Here is a 19,373-nt window from a genome sequence, read left to right on the forward strand (position 1 = left end):
AGAGTGCAAAGAAAAGAGGCAGTGAACCACATTGACAGACAGATTGAATGAATTAATTAGTGATTACAGAAACAAAACCAGTCTGTCATTGCAAACACTGTTTAGTAGAGCTGGGCGATAGAACGATAACGATATGTATCGCGATATAACTTTTACTCGATAGAGAAATTAAGCTATCGCGATAGACCTCGCCGCTCTTGTCCTTTTTTTTTTTTTTTTTTTTTTTTTTTTTTAAAAGGTCAGCCAATCCAAATAAAGTAGCGCAGAGCCGAACCAATCACAGCCGCAGTGTCACGTCGCGTCACTTGTTACGTACAGCACAAGTGCCAAGCCGCACGTGTGTTTGTTTGGGAAGCAGCCAGCGGGTAATGGAGCCAGCGCATAATGGAGGAAATGAGTGTGCCGACTAGAAAAATCAACCGAGCGTGACCGAAGAGAAAACAGATGATGGTTCCAATGCCGGAGAGATTGTCGAACGGAAGAGCCATAGAAGTTCCGTAGTTTGAAGGTATTTCGGCTATTTCAAGTCTGACAAAAAACAGAGTAGCGTGCACTGTAAATTGTGCCGAAAGCAAGTCTGGAAATACAATAAACTGGTGCATGCGTCACACTGCGCCACGTTATTGTTTCGGTGAAATGAATTTCTACAATACTGTTACTGTTAATTCTACTCTCTGCAGTGTTTAAATGCTTACACATACACACAGTTACTGTCTGTCCACACATACGACTCGGTTCTGCTTCTATGCCGCAGCTTTGTTTACTTTTTCCCACCGAGGCTTCTAGACTTCTGATTGGCCAACATTTCTGCACGGTTAGGAATCTAGCGCCACCTGCTGCTTTGGCATGTTCATAGCAGCGTTTTCCTTCATTTCTCCCTTTATGTGCGGACAGGATTATTTTTTAAAACGAAAACGGAAAATCTCCGTTTTCAAAAATACCCGTGTACGTGTGGACGTAGCCTCAGTCTCTGACTGGAAGCGCTAATTCGTCATTCGGCTTTTGTCAGACTAAAGTAACTGTTAAAACTGTTTGAAAAGCTCAGCTATACAACAAGGAGAGATTGAGAATTTCCTTTTAGTTCTCAGTTTATTTGATATTGACAAAAGTTAGTCAGTTTTGTCTGTTCTTCTGTAAAACAAACTAAGATTTATTTTTAGAATTAATACTTTGTTTCTAAGTGGAATTGACAATTTAGTCTGTTTCATTTGTTCTATTTTGAAACTTAAACGCTTTAGCGGCTGCCTTTTGTGTAGTTTGCAATATTTGCCTTTATTTATCTGAAAAAGTCTCATGTTCCTTAAGTACATCTACCCTGTTGAACTTGTTATGGGAAATAAATATTTAAAAACAAGCTGCTGATTATTTCACATTTTACTTGTGAGCAACGGCACATTTAAATCTTACAAATATAGTTATTTGGCTTATATCGTGATAGATATCGTTATCGCCTGAAATGAAAAAAACATATCGTGATATGAAAAAATCTCATATCGCCCAGCTCTACTGTTTAGTCAATAATGGTCAACATGGAGAAGGATTTGGCCTACTCCAAATAGGGGATTATCCCACTTACTTTAAAAGTAAGTCAGTTTCCATCATTATGATGAATTTTTATAACTACTCAACCAGCTTGGAGTTGCACTGGTGGTGGAGTACACCCTGGGCAGGTGACAAGTCGGTTACAGGGCTAAACCAACAACCAGTTTAGGTTCACCAGTTCACCCATGTCCAGGTCTTTGAACAAGGAATTACAAATTAAAAACATACAAGAAAAAGTTAACTGCATTTTGTCATGTAAGCATAGTCAATACAACCTGCTAAAGTTCAAATCAAGCATCAGAATGGGGAAGAAAGGTCATTTAAGTGACTTTGAATGTAACATCATTGCTCAGGCCAGATGTGTCCATCAGAATATTTCAGAAACTGCTGGTTTACTAGGATTTCTATTTGGGTGTCCTGAGTATGGCCTCCACAGTCACTAGATCCTTATCCAATGGATGTGGAGGAACATTTGCATCATGGAAGTCCAGCCAATCTGAGGAAACTGAATGATACGATCTTATCTCAAGCAAAATCTCTCAGGATGCTTCAAGCACTTTGTTGAATTTATACAGCTAAGATTTATTTAAGGCAGTTTTGAAGACCAGAGTCCAACCTGGTACTAGCAAAGCAGTCTACCAAATAAAGTGACTGGTGAGTTGGCGAATAGAAATGCTGTCATAGGTTGATAATCTAATGCAATATTATTTTCTCATTTTTTTAGGCAACTCAAACATGTCTTTGTTTTATTAGCGTATTTTTCAAATTACAAAAGCCAATGGCTTTTTCACTGAAGGCCTTCCATATTTCAGCAAGATAATCATAAATCACATCCTGCATTTATTACAACAGGATAGCTTCATAGCTTCGAAGGGTGCTGAACTAACCAGACCTTTAACTTATCAAAAACATTTGGAGCATAAGAATTTTCATTTGAATAGTAAGATAAAACCAAAAGGACTGTAGCAAAAATAACACTACGTTTTTCAGTGTTAGTTTCTATTATTCTAGTTTTCCAGGTCTAGTTTAGGGGATAAGCCTGATTCTGACAACTAATTCTGTGGTTGGTTGATGGTCTTCTTCCTTATTTGTTTTATCCATGGCTCCCCTTTTGCTTCTGTTTGTCCTTTACAGTAATTTATATTTCCATTATTGTGGCATCTTAGATGTTGGGTTCCTTTAAGCCATAAATTTAAGGACAAAAACAATACTATTATTTTGAAGAGGAGAAGCTGTTGAATAGACGTCTGGACCCTGATAGTACACTGGGATGAGAGGCATGTATTATCTTATAATAGAGTGAACCACACAAGTTGTGGTTGAAGTTGTGAACGATTACAAAGACTTAAATGAATGAATGCTCTTGAAGCTTCATACCAGGTAACTGCAGCATGAAAAGCTGAGTAGTTTGCAGTTTTACAAAGTTTCCTTTTTTTGTTGAACCGCAAATATTGATGGAAACTGGTAGTTGACAGATCAGCGCTGTGATATTTGATTTTGATCATTTCGCCCTAGTGATATTCTCACTGCCTCACATTTCTAAACCTATAAACCCATGACCCATAACTATCTCAATGTGTAACTGGAATTAAAAGTTAACATGAGACCAGTGATCAGGAAGATAACCAATCTAAAGTATGATGAAGTTCACAAACGCTTTGGAATTACAATAGTTTCCAACTACACTCAACAAAAATATAAACGCAACACCTTTGTTACTGCTCCCATTCCCCATGGGATGGACGTAGAGACCTAAAATTCATTCCAGATACACAATATAACCATCCCTCCCAAACAGTGGTCACAAATCAGTCCAAATGTGTGGTAGTGGGCACATCTGCTATATTGAGATAATCCATCCCACCTCACAGGTGTGCCACATCAGGATGCTGATCTGACATCACGAGTAGTGCACAGGTGTACCTCAGACTGCCCACAACAAAAGGCCACCCTGGAATGTGCAGTTTTGTCTCACAGCAAAATGCCACAGATGCCACAAGCAATGAGGGAGCGTGCAATTGGCATGCTGACAGCAGGAATGTCAACCAGATCTGTCGCCCGTGCATTGAATGTTCATTTCTCAACCATAAGCCGTCTCCACAGGCGTTTCAGAGAATATGGCAGCACATCCAACCGGCCTCACAACCGCAGACCTCGTGTAACCACACCAGCCCAGGACCTCCACATCCAGCAGGTTCACCTCCAAGATCGTCTGAGACCAGCCACCCAGACAGCTGCTGGAACAATTGGCTTGCACAACCAAACAATTTCTGCACAAACTGTCAGAAACCGTCTCAGGGACGCTCAACTGCATGCCCGTCGTCCTCATCGGGGTCTTGACCTGACTCCAGCTCGTCGCCGTAACAGACTTGTGTGGGCAAATGCTCACATTTGATGGCGTCTGGCACGTTGGAGAGGTGTGCGCTTCACAAATGAATCATGGTTCACATTGTTCAGGGCAGATGGCAGCTGAGAATGTCCCAGTTCTTGCATGGCCAGCATACTCACCGGACATGTCACCCATTGAGCATGTTCGGGATGTGCTTGACCGGCGTATACGACAGCGTGTACCAGTTCCCACGAATATCCAACAACCTCGCACAGCCATTGAAGTGGAGTGGACCAACATTCCACAGGCCACAATTGACAATCTGATAGACTCCATGCGACGGTGTGTTGCACTGCATGAGGCAAATGGTGGTCACACCAGATACTGACCGGTTCTGGGTCCCCAGACCCCCAATAGCGCAAAAAACTGCACATTCCAGGGTGGCCTTTTGTTGTGGGCAGTCTGAGGTACACCTGTGCACTACTCATGATGTCAGATCAGCATCCTGATGTGGCACACCTGTGAAGTGGGATGGATTATCTCAATATAGCAGATGTGCCCACTACCACACATTTGGACTGATTTGTGACCACTGTTTGGGAGGGATGGTTATATTGTGTATCTGGAATGAATTTTAGGTCTCTACGTCCATCCCATGGGGAATGGGAGCAGTAACAAAGGTGTTGCGTTTATATTTTTGTTGAGTGTATATTACTAATAAATGTGATCTGACCTCCATCTAAGTGACAGTTATTCACAAACACGATTTGACTGCACAAATAACACTTTATGCATGTCTTTCTGTAGTAGTGATGAGTATTTGACAACTAACAGGTGTTATAAATGAGAGAAAAAAACACTTGAAATTTATGGGAAGGCAGTGCTTGTATGAAAATACTCCACACTTAACTGAAAACTAATGCTTTAAAACAGATCCCAAGTGTTCTGTTATCACCAAAAGTTGTAAAATGTATCACTAAAATATCATTTTCAGTCAGTTTGTTATTCATTATGTGTTTACAGCACCCTCTGTGGTTGCTCCAAGTAATGCACTTTAGAAACGGCTTTGTTTTGAGAAGAAAAAACTTTATTGAACAGGAAGTCGGCTCAGTCAAGCAAAGCAAGTGAGCAAAAAGAAGGGAAACATATCGGCACGCAGTTTATGGTGTCCTGTTGGAGAAAATACTGTCTACATCTTCTGTTTATGGTTGTATCGCCGGTATGTACTTAAAGTATAAGTTGTAACTTTGGTTTAGTGCAATATGTTGCCAGCTAATGCAGTATTTGGCTGTAAAGCCAGTCCTTTTGTTAAGCTAGTTGCCTGCGATTTTGGAGGTTGTCTGGGATAGCATCAATAGTACAAGTTTACATAATTAGACATATGACACAAGCTATGTAGTAGCAGGGTGGCATATGAATGCATATTATGCTGCACATACGTATATCATGACTGTATTTTTTGTCTTGTTTTAAGTTTTACCTTTTTGAATGTCAGTAAACCTGTTGACAATGCTCATCGATCTTCAGAATGGTGATATAAGAAAGGTGTTAACGCCCCTGCATCAGACATGCACCCATAACGGCACACCAAGGATAATCTATGGAGTAGTCAAGGACACTGAGAGGTAAATGATCCGATGTGACAATTACCCAGAGCACATAATTAAATCATCAACAGAACAAATAAAAAAACACGAAAAGCAAATAAAGAAAAAAAAATCATGTTTTGGAATGTCTACATCTGAGTCCTGGCCTTTTCCCAGTGCACATGTTGTGGCCCGCTTCTGACAACAGCCGTTCAAGAAATGGTCCAAAATTTCTCAACTCTGTCCAAGTCTCATAATCATCTACGAAAAGTGCCCAATAGAGGTTCTTGCAGCAAAATGGGACTTCAAAATTACATTCAAGAGCTTATTTACTTTTTCCAGCCTGCACTGTGAATGATTTCTCAGTGGAAGACATGAAAAGGTAAAAAGTGTTTGTGTGTTATTAGTTTGGTCAGGGTGTGCTTTTTTATATATATATTTGGGACTTGATGATGAAGATCAGACCATACTTTGCGGGTAAACACGGCGAAAAATCCTGGTGTTTTCGACAACAGTTCACAAACTTTCCCCCCCAAACTATAGATATGAACCATCTACCATGAGACTTCCATTTTGTACTACAGAAAATTATACAGCATTAAAATGTTTCTCAGATTCTAAAAGAGGGGGGAAATAAGGCCAGGCTGAATACATTCAATGGAACAGACTTCGACGCCTTATGATGTGCATCTCCATCTGATATGAGTGCCATAAACTCACTTTGAAAATGATGTGTCTGAGTACATCTGAGGTATAAATGGCCATTCATAAATGCTATAAGAGTGGTGGAAATAATCTGTCAAACTAATGACTCTAGACTAAGTGCAACCCTCTGAACATATTCTTAACCTTATGATAATATGCAGTGTGGGGGCATCATTCTAAAACACCTCACTGCATATCCATTTTAACAAATGTTTTACTGTAGCTTTTGTGAAGAAAAAAAAGAAATATCTACATTAGTGAATGCCTAATTGCAGCAATTGCTCTTTATAAGGAGCTAAAATTTCTAATTTATATTATCTTTGATTCAATTTTTACATAGCAATGGAGAACAACCCACAAGACAGCAGTTCCATCATTTTCAGCCATGAAGGGATTAGAAATAATAATTTAAAAGAGAATAAAATAGGATAGACTACGTTAATCATTTTCCAGAGCTTGGTTACTGTTGATTCATAAACAGCCAAATTTCGGGTAGTGATTTTGGATAATGCTTTCTGGTAGTGGACAATGATGCATTTTTGTCATCATGACGGATTTTTGATCAAATATTTTAGATGTAATTGAAGGTTAGGCTTTTAGCCTCAAATTTAAATAAAGTGTTTATTTATCTGTTCGGGAATCTGTTCTGCTTTCCCCTTCTGGTCACCTGACAATTTGCCAGGTTCTGTATCATTTTGATACAGACTGAAAGTCTTACTCTATGGCTTCATCTGAGTTTTTGCTTCAACTTGCGCCGGAGCTGTGCTGCAGTTGGCCTGTCAGTACCTGTCAGCTGCCTCCAAAGTCTCTCAGGCTAACCAAGTCAAACGGGGCTCCTCCTTCAGCTCAGTGGCTGTCTCTGGCACACTGGCAACCTGGTCAGCTTGTTCACCACCTCTTGCTTCATCGCATCCAGGAACAGCTCCAGTCCCTTTTATTAAACGCCTTGAACGTCAGCATTTCAATAACTTTCTGATTGTTTGATTGAATCCACTGCAGTGGTATCTGTTGCCAAAATTACACAAAAGTGTATCATTATGCAAAAACAAAGTGTATATGGAATGAAAATGTCAAATGACAGCCGTCGTCGCGTGGCGGTGACGTAATTGCACTCAAAATGCGTACTTCAAGCGTGTGGTCTCGTAATTGGGACACAGCCTACTACCTACAGTCTATCTGTCTACTACCAGCATCAGAGGTGGATTGAGGCCTAAGTCTATAGGCAAAAAGAGAAGATTCATCTCTCATCGCCTCATAGACAGGTATCACTTCCTGCTAAAGGAAGGAAACTCAAACGTGTGATTTGACAAGCTGTTAGTGATACTCGTATCACAGGAACTAACTGGCCACTTACATCCACTAGTGGCTAGCAGCTGTCATTCATACTTTTAGTTTTCATTCTTATTGGATATTTGCTTACATAATATGGTCGCCTTTAAAAAAAATTTTTTTTTTCATTTTAAGAGTTTTTTTCTCACTCTTTTTTCTTTATCTGTGCTTTCCATACTGTGCTCTCGCCTGTGCCCATTCCTCTATCTGCCTTCAACAATAAATTCTGTCTGCTCATTCTTCTTTTAGTCTCTTCTACTCTTTGTTCTTTCTCTCAGTATCCACCCCCTCCTTTTCTCTGACTCCTCGCTGGTCTCTTTTGACAATGTCCATTAAAATGACTTAATAAAATTATATTTTTATTATTATTATCATTATTATTATTAAAAGATAGTTTTCATATCATATTTGTGTTTAAATCATTCAAGTTAAAGAAATATGTTATATACTGCATATATTGGCACAATAATCTGTCACTGTAATTATGATGCTCATCTTTAGGTTAAATTGAGCCTGGAATAGTATGTCTTTGTTAATTGGGCCCACATTTTTAAACGTTACTAAGTCATTTTTATGATTGTTTTGAACTGTACAGCAAAACACTTAACCAGGATAGAATTGGCAGTGGCTCCCCTTTATCTCTGATCTCAATCACCATCTATTTCTTTTCTTCTTAACCTTTTCAACCTAATCCCACATCTCATAGTTGCTATAATTTATTCACTTACCTAACCATCAAGTAAAGATACACAGATTAAAATGTTCTTTTCCCATTAAAATTTATTTTCTGAATGAAAAGCACCGATAATGATTTTTGCCTATTCCAATTTTCTTTCTAATAACAGACAGCATTTACAAACATTTTCCCCAAAACTGGAATAAATTACACGGCCTCTCATTTGTGTCTCTTAACTGTGGAAAGAGGTATAAATAATTAACTGAAAATGAATCGTTACACACCCGCCTTCTACTTTTATTTTACTTACTAAACAAAAGGAGGTTTATGCTTTCTGATTTATGCAACAAAACAAATATCAGTCACGTAAATCATTTTTCTCTGTGTTTAGAAATTGACCAGTTAACAGGGACCAACCCTTTTCTCTTTATCACTTACAATTTACTTTGTAACTGCTTGGATTCTTTGCTCATACGGTTTATTGCTTGTGGTGATCTCTGAGCTCCATATAGCTTTAGACACTTTTGCTTTTCTAGTTTCTGGTAATCTCCATGATCAGCTGGATAAAGGTGATTTAAGTATCTGATTAGAACTGGTATTACTGACAGATGATTAACCTTGTCTAACTTGATTTTTACTACTCTTTGTTTTGTTTTTATCACTGATGTAGATATATAAATTCCTGCACTATCTCATAGTATAAGCCCCTTACCGGGCACCTGCTGTACTTTTATATAACTGTGTTGGTTATTTGCTGTGTATTGTAGACTGTACTATTTTTACTCTTTGTCATGCTGCTGTAACACAAAAGTTTCCCTTGTGGGATCAATAAAGTATCTATTTGCTTTCACCACTGTGCTTGTGTTGGGCATGCATGAAATGGAAGGTCTTGTAACTGAACTTAACATGAGACTGAAAAGCCAGTCACCAGTCTGCAAAATCAGCCCATTCCAGTACCCAGCCAGTGGACTGGTGCATCTCTAAAAGCAGACACATTAAAAGACCGTCAGTGTTTAAGCCAGACTTAGAGCGAGTTCACAGATGATGTCTATTGTTCCATGGGATTGTATTGACTATATATCTTTGAAAAAAAATCTCGGTTCAGGAATGTTTTTGTCATGGTTCTTGGGTCTGTGTTTTGAGTTTTGGGAATGTTTAGGAGTTTTCTAGTTTGCTGTCTTTAATTTTTAATTTCTGTATTTTGTATTTGTTGTCATTCAGGATTTTGTTATTATGCATTAAAGTTGATGTTGCCCGCCCTTGTGTGTGTGGTTCCCTGTTATAGTTATTCGTTTCTCTCTGTGAAGTCAGGCTTGAATCTTGTTCATTTCTGTTAGCCCAGTCTCTCATCCTCGTTCTGTGTCTTCTTAGTCTTGTCTGTCTCCACCCTCGATTCCCAGTATTTAGTCAGTCTGAATCTATGTGTGTGTTTTTCTGTGACTCATCTCTGTCATGTCTCTCTGTTTATCTCACCTTTTTCATTCCTGCCCACCTTCCTGTTTTATTTTCATAGTCCGTCTCATGTGCTTTGCGCTCAGTTTGCTTCCCCTGTCTCCCAGGTATTCCCTCTCGTTATCCCGTGTATTCAAGTCCTCGGTTTTCCTCTGTACCTTGTCACGTCGTCAGTCTTCGTGAAAGTCCTCCTGTCATGTTTCTCCCCGTGCTCTGTGTTCCATGTTTTGCTCCATAGTTTCTAGTTCCATGTAATATTCATGCCTTTCCATGCCAAGAGTTTAATGTTTTGTATTTTAGTGTGTAGTTCAGGTTTTGTCTCTGGAGTCCTGCACTTGGGTCCTCATCCTGCTTGCCACACAGCCAGACCTTGACACTTTTTCCTTTCCTTGACTTATAATAATCCTGCAGTTCTTCCCAGAATTGTTTACTCTGCTGTTGTCCCTTATCGAATGCTTTTTGTTATACCTGTAATGTCAGATGAGCACTTTATTCAAAAGTGTGTGAATGAAGCCAGATACAAATAATCTGTGAAATCAATATTTCTAGAAGAAAGTTTAAAAAAAAATCTTTAAGCTGCGCCATCTCCATTTTCTTGCAGGCAATCATTAGTTAGGCGATTCCTAACAAGCTAGCCCCAGCCCTTTCTAGAAGTTAATGCATCTTATGAAGTACGCACCTGTGTCCCCTGCAGTGAAATCTTCTTAGTTTTCCTAAGTTTGCATCCAGAGGTTGACACGATTGCAATTGTTTTTCCTTCTCTCTTATTTTCTCTATATTATCAGGACAGTTTTGAAGAAGATGGGCCTACAGGAGAAGGTTGTCCCCTTGCAGGCTAAAAAGAAAGGGGTCGATTAAAAAAAAATGTACATGTGTAATCAAATAATACAATTTTAATGCAACAAGTTATTAAACATATATCCTAAAAAAAATTGTGGCTCCTTTTTCAACAGTCATTTTTTATTTAATTTGCTTTCTGCAAGTATCCAGGGTCAGAGACAGAGTCAGTGGGAAGCCCACTGATGCTACTTGGCTGTGGTTTGTCCTCATGGATGAGACATTGGGACATAAATCTTCCATTAGGCCTCCTGTCCTAATAGCTTTGCAGCAGTGGATGACCAAAAGAAGACGAGAATGAGGAAAGGAATGTGGAGAGCAGGGAGAGAATTGACTCAATGTTCTCTGTACTTATAAAAATTAGTTCTGAAAAAAGTTCCATGAATGAATCGATTAGAAAAAACAACAGATGATTGCCTAAAATAACATAATAGGTTTACAGTAGTTCTTTTATATGTATAAACATAAAACTGAATTGGAATACTTTATGTTCAAGGCATCCTTCATCTCTGAAGATAAAATCCAATGGAGGTGGGTAGACTGATTGCCTGTGGGGTGGGCTGTGGTGGAGCACCCTGGGTCATACATCGATCCAGGCCAGCCCATGTTCATGTCAATGAAGCAGCCCTGATGGTCACAACCTGCCTACAGGACAGTAAATAGGAAGGCTTTCTTATTCCTGTACCCCTGACCATCAGGGCAACTTGAAGGCTTGATTAAGATGTGGCAGCCATTGACTACACCCACTGCTCTGTGGTGTGCCACCCCTGCAAGTCCACAAAACACTACAGCCAGGTCCAGTGTTGTACACTTTCTAAATCAGCTTTTAATTAAGTTAAACAAAAAAAGAGCTTGTTTTCAGCTTTGCAATATTTTTCTATGCACACAGACAAGCTAGAAGAAATTTTTTAGTTTTTAGTCTTTTAGTTTAATTTCAATTTTTTTGTTATTTAGTGCATTCAATTCCAGTCTGTTAAATTATTCATTAAAGTAACTAGCTAATGTTAACATGAATCTTTAGAAACGTACATATTAATCAATCTTACATGATATGAACATGATTAGCTCTGAGCCTTAGCCTTAGACAGCCAACAATGATGGTACAGCTGCTGAAATTCTTCAAGGATTAGATAAATATTTAAAAATGTCCAGACTCCATTTTTCCACCTTCTTTCCCACAGTTGGGTAGTTAGCACAGTCATAGTCAGGGACGGCTGGTGTGAATGTGCTGACGGGGCTAAGCCCTCCCTACCGTTTTTAATTTAAAAAAAAAAATCTATAGCAGTACACTGCTGTGACGTAATGATGAAGCAGTTTGCAACATGTTTGCGTCCTAGAAAAGTCAACGATGTTATCTTCTCTTTAAATAAGGTAAGCCCAACCCCTCTCTCCCTCCCTCCCCTTAAAATACGTAACATGTTTCTTTCTTGTTACACTTCTTTAAAGATCAATATTTTTTGCTGTGGATACCAAATCCTTGTATTGGGGACATGTTGTTTAAGTCAGTATGTTGTAAATTGTTGTGATATTTCAATTGTAGTCTATTGGCAGATTTTACAGTTGGAACACATTTTTAAGTTCATCCCTAGCTGCATCAGCAGAACTTTCAGATTATTCAGCCATCATTCCTGCATACTTTGTATTTGTAGAAACAATAAAAAGGCATGTGTTAATGTGTACAGAAACAGCTAGTCAAAATGTGTGTGGGTGTGTGTCTGCCTGGCATTCTGGGTATTCCTCCATATAGTTTTGTTGTGTTACTATGACAAGGTTTTGTGGCTGTAATGTGGTATCAAGAATGTGATGCTGCTGCTATAGTGTTAACTACATAATGCATTTTTTTTATGCCCACCCACCCAATATCATTACTAGCTGCCACTGGTCATGGTTACTAGGTGACAAAAGCTATGTTGAGATAAGGTCAGAAACAGTGCAGATCTGAAGACTTGATAGTCCAATTTCACCGTCATTTTATTCTGGCCTTTGCGAGATCGGGGTCATGGGTTAGGCTTTTCTTCACAGGCTGGCTCATTAGCAAAGGTATCGTCTTGATGCATGCTCAATCATCCAGGTAAGTAAATCTCCAAAAGTTGATTCTGTTCATCTGGACGTAGCGTTTTGTGGTAGAAACGTTTCGTCACTCATCCAAGTGACTTCTTCAGTCTCAGCTGACGGCAGGTCTTCAATCAAAAACAGGCTCACTGCTGCAGCCACTAAGAGTGAATAGGATTAAACTAAAGTAATAATCCACAAGTTTCTGGATTTTTTTTTTTTAAATTAGACTAAGACTATACTTTATTTTTCCATGTTTGGCAATTTTCACATTCTTTTTAACTTGCTTTATTGAAGAAGTGGTGCAGATTACTGAAGGATTCATTGTGTGTCAATGGAAAATTGTACTTATTAGTCAGTATAATCTTTCAGTGATATAAGTTTGCATATGGTAGAATACTGCATGTAATCATTTGTGTTTAGAAGTATATAGTTGGTGACATATTGAAAGAATGTCTCATCCTAGGGGGCCTGTAACATTCTAAGGTGTTCTGGCTTCACCCCCACATTCTAGGAGCATGAGAGAGGTCGTACCTTGTTTTATTGTTTTATGGTAGGATTAACGTAGCTATGTCTGTTTTAGTCTAAGTGCCTTTTGTTTAGATGAACTGCTGGACTTCCTCACTGTGTTATCTAGGGTGAACCATCTAGGGTGAGGGGGAGACTACCCTCTTCCTGACCAAGGATGTTCCTTTTGTGCTTTCATGTTATATGACCCTTTGATCAGCAGGACCACACACACACACACACACACAAGCACCCACTGAAGTATAAATAAAGACCGGGGCAGTTTCTCAGGGCGAGTCTCAGTCCGGAGGCTGCCCTTGCTAGCAAGAAGTTCTGTGTGTTTCTCTTCTCTGAGTCTTTACTGAAGAAGTGTTTTAGAATATATTTCTTAACATTGTGAATGAGTTTATTATCTACGATAGACTTTTCTGTCATTGAACCACTGCGCTAGACCGAGGTCACCTACTGCAAATCAAAACAATTATTGTTTTGGATTTAGCCTACAATCCAAGATGGCTACGTTAGTGTTTATCTACAGGCTGAGAGAGTCGTTTGAGAGACAGCTCAGTGCTTTATTTGTCAAAAAGTAGTGGGCAAATTAAGGACTTCCAGAGGAGAAACACAAACAGCAAAAGGTCTTTTCTGGCCACTCACACAAATTTTTTTTAATTTGGTTTGTTTTCTTTCTGTTACTTATTCTTAATTTGATGCTAGGGAAATATTTATTATAACATTTTTTTTAAGTGCTCATTACACAATCTTGGAACACTTAGCCAGTACAAAATTGCCACAGTAGATAAACAATTGCCAGTGTCATTAATACTTATCTTTTTCACCAGTAATGCAATGGGAGTTAACAAGGCCTGTATATTCAAACAGCCTAACTGAATATACATATGCATACTACCATTACTGCAGAGTTCTGAAATATACCATTTCTCCTGGACGAAAGAAGATCATTATATCACACACACACACACACACACACACACACACACACACACACACACACACTGCTTTTACACACGTACATATATCAAGTCTAATGTCTCTTCTGATGTTTTCCCATCTTCTACAAAGCAGCCAGCATGCTACGTATGCAGATGTCAGAGTCTAGATGTTAAATGTATCACATACAAATCTGAGTAAGCAAGGCAACAATGTGGGCTGTGTGCATGTATGCATAATTTTTTTAATTTTTGTAGAGGGGGGGGAGAGAAAAAAAGCAGAGATGGAAAGGAGCATACTGAATGTGTGAGTACCAGCATGTGCACTGTTAGTTCCCCAATGAAAACATGGCATTACCCCAAAAGAAGTGTTTTCTCTGATGTTGACAGCCAGCTTTTACACTGATGCTGCTCCTCCAGAAAGGCTGAATAATTTAAAAAAAAATAAATAAATAATAATATATATATATATATATCCCACAGTAACTGTACATCATTTATCATCATCACCTTTATTTACCGCCAGTAGGTTGACTGAGATTGATTTGACGGACCAGAGCCCGACGTAAGAAGATTTTAGCAAACTATATAAGAGGCAAAACAAGAAATCTGACCTAAATAGTTACAAAAGGTTAGATGATCATAGTGCTTTATGTATTAATGTAAAGATTATGTTTTTGCTTTTTCTGTGTGTGGGTTGATTTTGTTTTGTCTTTTATATACCGTACTTTCTGGACAATAGAGCGCACCTGTATATAAGCCGCATCCGCTCTATTTTTAAAAAAAAAAAAAAAAAAAAGATATACAAGCCGCACCCAGCTATAAGCCGCAGATATCTATGATGAAAAAATAGATATTTACTGCATGTACAGAACAATCTTGTAGTGCAAATGTACAAGTATGTACCTGAACAGATTCTTTCCGAACAATGCCTTTTAACACGGCAGCAACTTTGCTGATTAAAACGTAACAGAACCAAGAGAAAATAACCGCTATTTATTTACCTCCATTTTTCCTGTATTTGAAACCACATGTCACTTTAATCATCTTCGCTGAAACCCATGAAGTCGTCTTCTTCAGTGTCGGAGTTGAACAGGCTCAGAAGCGCTTCATCACATCTGTCTCCATCAGTCTCGCTCTCCGTGTCACTGTCATCCTCCGGTGAAGTTGGCTCTGAAGGTGCGCCGCTCTCTTCGCGCAGCAGTCCAGCCTTTCGGAACCCATTGGTGATGGTGGCACTCCATGCTGTTAGGATCCACTGACAGACATCAGAAAAGGATGCTTTTCGCATGCGGCCAGTTTTTGTGAATGACTTTTCACCGCTTGTCATCCAAGTCTCCCACTCAACCCGTAGTGCAGCTTTAAATGCCCGATTTACACTGATGTCAAGTGGCTGCAAAAACTTTGTTGTACCTCCAGGAATCACAGCTGGAATGGAGTTTGTTTTCTTGATCGCTGCTTTCACAGAATCTGTGATGTGGGCCCTCATGCTATCCAAAACAAGCAGTGCTTTTTTCCGGTGAAAAAATCCTCCCGGGCGCTTCCCATAGCACTCCGTTAACCATTCCTTCATTAGACCTTCTATCATCCACCCTTTGGTGTTAACTTTGACCACTATGCCTTTCGGGAGTTGTTCTTTCGGCATAGTTATGCGCTTAAAAATCACCATTGGTTGAAGTTTTTGTCCGGATGCCGTGCATGCCAGAACGCAGGTGAAGTGCGTCCTCTCATGGCCTGTTGTTTTCAACAACACGGATGATGCACCTGTCTTGTTAACGGTCCTGGTCAGAGGCAGATCAAATGTTAAAGGTACTTCATCCATATTGATTATGTCGTCTGGTCCGATGGAGTTTTCTTGTATCTTTTTTTCAACGAATTTGTGGAAGTTTTCAACTTTTTCCTGATAGTCAGGGGGGAGTTGCTGACAGAGAGTGGTCCGTGCCCTGACGGACAGGTTTTTACGTTTCATAAATCTGAAACACCATGACGGCCCACCTTTGAAATCTTTAATATTCATTTCGCGGGCGATTGTTTTGGCTTTCAGTCGGATCTGTACAGTGGATACACCTCGGCCACCTGCTCTCAGTGTCTTCACCCATTCCTCCAGGACATTTTCAAGTTCAGGCCACCTGCTTTTATGTCCTCTGAAAGCTTTTCTCGACTTTTGGCATTGCATGAGCTCTTCCCGCTGCCGCCTCCAACGTCTCACCATAGACTCATTGACGCTAAGCTTGCGTGCAGCAGCGCGGTTTCCCTCCTGGATAGCAAGATCGATGGCCTTCAACTTAAAACTTGCATCATACGAACTTCTTCGTGTGGTTTCCATGATGAAGGGGCGAGGATTTGAAAATAATTACCAGTTGGTAATTTGTTGTGCGTGTTCTATCTGCTAAAGAAAAAGTAGTGTATTCTTCTTTGCATTGATTTTTCATCTATCTTGTTTTTTATTCTAATTCTGGTTAGAGTCCCCCTAGTGGTGGAAGAAAAATCCACAGAATAGCCGCACCTTTGTATAAGCCTCATGGCTCAAAACCTAGGGAAAAAGTAGCGGCTTATGGTCCAGAAAGTACGGTAGATATAATTTACGTGTCGTGCTGACTCATGCCATGCCATATACTGACTCTGAAAAAGTTCAAACAACTCCAGTTACGACCAGAGATGGGCAGTAATGCGTTACTTGTAACGCGTTACTGTAATCCGATTACTTTTTTCAAGTAACGAGTAAAGTAAGGGATTACTATTGCAAAAACGGTAATTAGATTACCGTTACTTTCCCGTAGGAACGTTGCGTTACTGCGTTACTAAAACCGTGATTTTTTTTTGCGAGAATGTCTCACGACAGTGACGTAAGCGCGTGCAACGTTTGTGACAACAGCTGTGTGCAGATCAACAATGGATAATATATCAGTGCGGGAGAGAGTATGAGCGTGCAGCGTTTAAAGTGTGAAAGTACTGACCTTATTTTAAGTTTGATTCCATAAAAAGTGACAAAAACATTAGTGTCCGTTGTGCATGGGAAGAAAACGTATTTTTACATGAAAAAAACCCCCTAAACTTCCAATCAAGCACCGAGTGCGCTACGACGTAATGGGAAATTCACAGAGAAACTCACGGATTCTTCCACTGACCGCTGCGGCACACCTGCACCAGGGTAAACCTCCGCCTACCCCACTCCTGCTTTACAGGTGAAAATAGAGCAACCGGACCGCTGAGTCTTTGATTTTATTTATTTTCTGCTGTGTTTTACTTGCATCTATTTGAAAGAGTGAGTGTAAACACACAAAAATATTTTATTTTATGTGCTGGAATGTGCAGAAAATAGGTTTAAATATTAAACAAATTTCTTCCAGTCAGAGAATGTTGCATATAATTACATTTTTGCTTGATGCATAAAGTTAAAAGATTAAAACTAATAAAACAAGTTTTAAAAAGAGACCTTTCCATTTGATTACATTTTGTATGATGGATTATGTAGAAAAAGTAGAATTGGGCTGAAAGATCTATCGCTTTATCACCTATTCAGGTTGTAAATCGTGTTTTTAAAAAGTAAGTAAGTAATTAATTACTTTGAAAATAAGTAATCAGTAAAGTAATGGGATCACTTTGGGGGAAGTAATCAGTAATTAGTTACTGATTACTTTTTTCAAGAAACATGACCAACACTGGTTACGACACAGCTGAACTTGTGCCTGGTTTCAGAATCACTTAATTTTAAAGGGTATGTATTTTCATACATGTCATTAAATGCACTTCGACAGAGTTGTTGCACATTAGCTATGCAGCCCGTTTCCATAACCGTTACAGAGCTCTGCATAACTTCTTTACTTTAACAGCATCATTTTTAGCCAAACACATGTCAGGGACATGCATGTCGACAAATGGGAGACTTCCAAATGGAGGCTAATCATGTTCAACTTCTGCTGAATATTAATTGAATTACAACATTTTTAGGTTATAGTTAGTGGTGTTCATTATGATAGAATAATTGGTAATAGACCAAAATCTTTTCCTGTACCTTTTTTTTTTTTTTTTAAATATATGCCACGAAGAATGGGGCTGCTACGAAGAGAGGGTTCAAACCCAGCAAGCAAGGTATAGCAGGTAGGTATAGATAGATTAAGTGGACTAAATAAAGATAAAATTATCATGCTAAAAAACAAGCAAGCATGCAAACAAACCTGAGGATCAAGGTCACTGTGGGATATAAGGAAATTAAGGCAAAAATCCGGAACTACAAAAATACTAATAAATAACTAAAAATACAAGAACATTCAAGACTACAGGGATGAAGTGATGCAAATGCAGCACTCATAGAAAATAAAATAAGCAAATAAAGACTTTTAAAAACATAAATGTGCCAAACGTCCATGAAGAAAAAGCAAAATCCAAACTCCTGGAAGCACATATGTAGCACACACTCAGATTCTGTATGAGGACAAAAGAAAGAAAGAAGAGTCAGTGCCAGTGACACCGTGGACACACCGACTCTGAAACTGAACGCGATGGTCCTGAAGGAGTCCCCGGTGACAAGGAACCTGGACAAAATTGTTCAAAATCAGTATTATGTGTACTGCAGTTACAAAATACATTATTCAAATTCCAAAATACTTTTGTGATGTCAGATTTAAATCACAAAACTTAAATCTTACATAAAACATTTTGTAATTATAAGGATAATTACAAAATATATATTAGATAATATCTAAAACAGTTGTGTTTTGTTTTAACTTTAACATATCATAATTTGATTGGTAGCAACTTTTGCCACTACAGTGAGCCAATCACTCACAATTCCTAAACATGTCAATCAGGTAGGAATGAAGTAAGACATTAATAGAAATAAAGAGTTGTATGTTGACATGTAGCCCTTTCCTTGCTTAAATCATTAATATTTTTGGAAAATGAATCTGTGATAAGACATAGCTTATCAAGATAGAACCATGTAACTAAAGATGAACCAAACTGTTCACAGTTTTATCTAACTCTGTTTTAATAAAGGCTGGTGACCCCTGTTATAGAGTCTGACAGCTGCAGGGATTATATACAAATATTCAACTATCCCAGAATTAAACCAGTTCTAAATAAAAAGGAGTGAGTATCACTACAAAGGTTAACTCAGTGGTCCTAATGCTACAGTTTGATATCAGCAAACACCGAGCGCATACATTGATGTGACACCACAGCCATGCTATCATCGCAAACACTGATAACAGCATAAATTGAATTAAATCGGGACTTGATGAGACCTTCTGAGTATCACTAGAAATATTATAAACAGTCTCCATACCACAGTTTGCTTTCAGTAAACACCGACAGCATTCACTGTTAGCATAGCACATCCATGTTAGCAGTGTATAAATGGATGGTTTAGCATATATTAGCACAGGTATCAATAAAGGACTACCGTATTA

This window comes from Astatotilapia calliptera, chromosome 8, assembly GCF_964374335.1.
Source record: "Astatotilapia calliptera chromosome 8, fAstCal68.1, whole genome shotgun sequence".
NCBI classification, from domain to species: domain Eukaryota; kingdom Metazoa; phylum Chordata; class Actinopteri; order Cichliformes; family Cichlidae; genus Astatotilapia; species Astatotilapia calliptera.